The sequence below is a fragment of the Camellia sinensis genome, chromosome 9 (assembly GCF_055761805.1).
Source record: "Camellia sinensis isolate YWXY chromosome 9, ASM5576180v1, whole genome shotgun sequence".
NCBI classification, from domain to species: Eukaryota; Viridiplantae; Streptophyta; class Magnoliopsida; order Ericales; family Theaceae; genus Camellia; species Camellia sinensis.
This window is the reverse complement of record NC_138969.1, coordinates 8,405,670-8,410,167: the sequence shown is the minus strand read 5'-3', so window position 1 is coordinate 8,410,167 and position 4,498 is coordinate 8,405,670.

Genomic DNA, 4,498 nt, shown 5'->3' with positions numbered 1-4,498 from the left:
TCATCAAAAGTTCCGACCATAGAGCGCGTAAGCTCATCTGTGGCTTTGAAACGGCTTATTGATGCTGAATGCGAGAAATACAAGGGTAATGAGAAAAGTGCCATCGATGGGCGTATCTTTATCCCTCGTCGTCATGTGCAGCGAGAGTACGTGCTTGGGCCCATTTTCAAAGAGATCCCTTCTGAGCTTCCCGCCCTTTATCCTCGTTTGGAGAATCAATGTCTTCTGTATGAGGGTGGTCTCGACTGGAAAGGTTGGAAAATCAATCGTCCTCACCGATGCTGGCCCACAATGAGACCAGAGTGGCAAGAATGGTACGACCGGGTTGTCCCTGCTAGGACACTGGACCTTCAAGAACTCTGTCTTCTCGATGCTCTTCGACTATCTAGGGTAACTATCTCAGAAGACCCTTTTCTAATTCCTGCTGCTTTATGTTTTTGGAACCCTATTTTCAATTTCTTTCAGTTTAGGTGTGGGATGATGGCTCCCACTGTCCTTGACATTTGTCGTCTTTTAGGAGTATCCCCTATTGGTACTCCCATTACCCCAGATTTCCCTGATTTAACGGTCCCTTTCCTTCTCCCTTCTTTTACTTCCTCTTATAGTGATTTTGTTAGAGCTGAGAATAAAAAAGAGGGCCCGGTAACTGATAGGGAATTCTTTTCCTTCTTGTTATACTGGCTTTGCAAATTTCTCTTCTGTACTTCTTCCCAAAGAATAATGTCAGAATTTGCTCCTCTTGCCAAAGCCTTCGTCTTGCGGAAACGAGTAGCCTTGGCCCCATATATCTTAGGCCATACATATAGAGCTTGCTCTCTCTTTTGTGAAAAACCCTTAGATGCTAACCAAGGAGGGCCATTCTGGATCCTTCAGCTTTGGCTTTTCGCCTACTTCACCGACTTGCAATCCAAATGCCTCAAATTTTCTGGGCCGTCTTCTCTTACCCATGGCATAAGATTGGCCAATGCTTCACTCTATCCCTCTACTTTTTCCTTTTATTTTTCTTTCTTTCATCAGCTACCAGCCACCCCTCCTCCTCGTTACTTCCGTCCCTTCGAATCCAATATTGGCCCAACTTGGTTGAATAATTTCCTAAGTGACAGGCTCTGCACCTTACCTGTTCATAAGGAGATATGGGCTTCTCTTCTAATTCCTCGAGAGATATTCATCGGGACTACCAATCCTAGAGCTTATAAATGTATAGCTGAGCCCTATTGTCCTGCCCAATTTGCTAGACAATTTGGTCTCACACAAGGGGTCCCAATCCCTCTCTGTAGCAACACCAATCTGAGCCTTACTAAGAGGGATTTGAAGGTTCGAAAATCAAGGTTAGAAGAGGCAACCTTCAAGTTTATGGATGATTTGGCCAGTTTTGAGTTCACCCCTTTCTCTCCTCAATGTACTGAATTGAAGAGATATCAAAATTGGTGGGTGAGCAACATGGAGGTTTATTTGGCTATCCCCCCTCAGAACCTATTGGAGGTGCTGGATGTGCCCAAGCCCAAGGGAGCTGAGACTGTCATTTCTTCCACTGTTTCAATTACAATACTTGCTACAACTCAGTTTACTTCTGCTGCTTCGATTCCTCCCAGAGTCACCCGAAGTATGTACCCCCTTTTTTTTTTCTTTCCTCTAACCTCCCCACATAATGCTTACTACCTTATCTCTAATCTTTCTTCTATGAAGGTGGTCAACAACAAAAGAAGAAGAGACTCCTTGAGCTAGAAAAGGAAAAAACTGAGCTTCCAGAGACAGAAGAAGAAGAAGAAGATCAAGAACAGGAGTCTCCCTTGAAAAGAAGCAAAAGAGTACCTCAATCGGCTCAAGAGGAGACGGCCGCTAAGAAGGTAGAGGAGGAACTCATTTTTGAAGAGTCTGGACCCCAACCTAAAGAGGTTGAGAAGACAATGGAGGAGCGAATGACACCAATTCAAAGGAAAATGAGAAGAAAAATTACTGTTTCTCCTTCCGATTTTACTGAAGATTCAGATTCCGAGACAATTGCTCAAGTAATAGAAAAGAGGAGGAAGGTTACTGCTTTAGCTACTGGCTCGTTTGAAGACCCCATCCATAAGGCTGTAGAACAAGAATATTCCAAAGCCATAGTTATCCTTGAAAGGGTTGAGGGGAGGCAGCAGCAACAATTCCTAAGAGAGAAGGTCGTTGCCGTTGATGCATTACCAAAGAAAATGGCAATAGAACAACAGATTATTGAACCATACACTGGAACAAGTAATTTTCTTCATGCCTTTATTCTTTTCTTGTCGAATCTTCAAGACTGAGACTTGACATTACCTCACATTTTCTTCTTTTTGCAGCAACGACTACTGCATTCATCTTTCCAGCGAGACCTTCCCCAATTTCAGTTGAAGTTGACCAGATGCAACGCGTGAAAACCATTCAAATCATGCTCCCACTTCCTAAGCCTATATTCAATACATCTTTTCCAAGTCCAAGTATCCCTGTATCTCTTTTCCTTGGCTTAGAGCCATACCTCCCTTTCTTGACTCTTGATCTGCCTCAGTTTGCTTCCTCGATCCTCGCTCTTCCTCCTACTGCTACTTCATCTCACATGGCAATTGATTCTCCTTCAGAGGGTGCTGATAGTTCCCCAACTCTTGGTTCATCATCTTTACCCACTTCCAGCCCCTCTTCACTTGATTTGCTGGTGGCCAAGACCATAGAGGCTGCCAAAGATGCTCCATCCGTTTCTCCCATCCCTATGCAGCCCTTTGTGTCTTCCACCACAACACTCTCTATGCCCTTCATGTCAAGGGACGAGGTAGACATTTTTGAAGGAAGACTAGCTAGTCTCTTTGACATACCTTCTACCTCTCCCACCTCTACTGCTGAAGCTGAACCATTAGTCTTGGCTGACTCCCTACTGGAAATCTTCAAGAGTTCTCCTTCCTCCAGCAACAAGCCTTTTGCACCTTCAGTAGATTTGGACACATGTTTGCAACTGTTGACTTCTTTTTCAAGGATCCCCTTCGAGGCTTTACAAAGGCCTATCATCAGGAATGGGTTCCTTCAATGCTGTAACATTGCTGAGCAGTCTGCCATGAGTGTCTCAAGTCATCTATCTCAGGCTGCAGCTACTATTGATTTTTATCTCAACATTTGCCATGCTGCTAAGACTGCGGATGAGAAGCTAGCTAAGGACCAGAGTTTTGTTTCTCAAGTGCATATTGAAGTATCAACTCTGAAAGAACAACACTCCTTCGCCTCCCACTTTCGAGTCCAACTTCTGGAGAAGAAAGCTCAGCTTGAAGAGGAGTTAGCCGCAGTAAACCAAGCCTTGGTTCGAACTGATAAGAAACTGCACATCACCAATCAAGGGCTGGCTGATTGAAAAGAAGACATGGCTGTAGCTATTCAATTATTTCCTTCCCTTAGCAATAGGAAAGCTATTGTACAAAAACAATTAAAGCATTGTAATAATTTTTGGGCCAATTTGTGGCACAATGTACTTGATTCTTTATGAAAGCACAATATTTTGTATATCATTTGAGCAAGCTTGTGTTTTTGCATATGGTGTTCACTCTATCCCTTGTGTTTCCCAAATGGTTGGAAAATAAGGTTTTAAATATTTGCCATTAATCTTTTTGGGATGTACATAACCATTCAAATTTCTTAAATGATATGCTCCAAAAGGCAGAACCCTATGAATTTGATATGGTCCTTCCCAGTTAGGTGACCATTTGCCAAACTTATGGCTTTTAATCCCAATTGGGAGTATTGTTTTCCATACCAAATCACCTTCATCAAAGCCAATGTGTTTGACTTTCTTATTATAATTCTTGGCTGCTTTCTTCTTTTGAAAAAGAATGCTATTTAATGCCAAAATTCTGGCTTCATCTATGCCTTCTAATTCTAAGCACATACTTTGATGGTATTGTTCAGGATTCAATTGATCTTGACATCTTACTCTCAAAGATTTAACATTAATCTCTATTGGTAAGACTGCATCATGTCCATATACCAAGGCATAGGGAGTGACTCCTGTGCTTGACCTCGGTGAGGTTCTATATGCCCACAGAACATCCAACAATAGGTTATGCCAATCCCTGGGATTGTCATCCACAACCTTTTGTATTCCTTTTTTCAAAGACTTATTGGATGACTCAGCTTGACCATTAGCTTGTGCATAATAGGGTGTGGAATTAATAAGACTAATTCCAAATTCTGCCACAAAAGACTTCACCATCTTCCCATCAAACACAGTTCCATTATCAACTGTTATGGTTTGCGGGATGCCAAATCTATGGATCAAATCTTTAATAAAACCAATAACCTCTGTTTGGTCTACAGCCTTGTACGGCTTAGCTTCGACCCATTTAGTGAAGTAATCAGTGGCCACTAGAATGAAACAATGATGTTTCGAAGAAGGTGGGTGTATTTTTCCCATCATATCCATGGCCCACCCTCTGAATGGCCAAGGCTTCACTACTGCATGTAGGTCAGTTATGGGCACGTGCCTTATTGTGCCATGCTTTTG